The sequence below is a fragment of the Sinocyclocheilus grahami genome, unplaced genomic scaffold, assembly GCF_001515645.1.
Source record: "Sinocyclocheilus grahami isolate Dianchi unplaced genomic scaffold, SAMN03320097.WGS_v1.1 scaffold603.1, whole genome shotgun sequence".
Taxonomy (NCBI): Eukaryota; Metazoa; Chordata; class Actinopteri; order Cypriniformes; family Cyprinidae; genus Sinocyclocheilus; species Sinocyclocheilus grahami.
In genome coordinates, this window is record NW_015505782.1 from 114,309 (window position 1) to 114,771 (window position 463).

The 463-nt window shown below is 32.0% G+C and overlaps 1 protein-coding gene across 7 annotated transcripts in view; it reads right to left on the reverse strand.

The window, feature by feature from the left end:
- The window catches only part of LOC107557456 (focal adhesion kinase 1-like), a 69,357-nt gene that overhangs the window by 58,021 nt on the left and 10,873 nt on the right, over positions 1 to 463 (reverse strand). The gene's annotated exons all lie outside the window — the stretch shown is intronic.

A 463-nucleotide genomic window follows, 5' to 3' on the forward strand; every position in this document is an offset into this window, starting at 1 on the left:
GAGAAAGGAAAACTTGAAATTGCATCATATGACCCCTTTAAGTATGCAAATATTACAGCCATGTAATTTCCATCAGATACATTTTGAATGCTGAACATTCTATTAAGTGTAAGTTATTGCCATTTAGATCAAGTAAATTCTCAACACAAAAATCTTGTGACACAGTTAGTGACCAACAAAACATTTTAGTGCGAGTCACACAACAGGTATCTGATTTTCTTGTCTTTTTCAAGCACTATTCTAACTTAATGATTTTTGTATTTTAGCACGCACAATTTGATCATTTGGAAGCAATTATATTTTTATTCTAATTTGCATAACATCCTCATTTGAATCAGTTCCGCGATATGGGTCAAATACAGATTGTTACCTCTGCATGTCTTGAGTTATGCTGAGATCTGCATTAAATAAATTGAGACCCTATTATTTTTCCAATTAGGTTTTAGGCAAACGTGATTAAAAG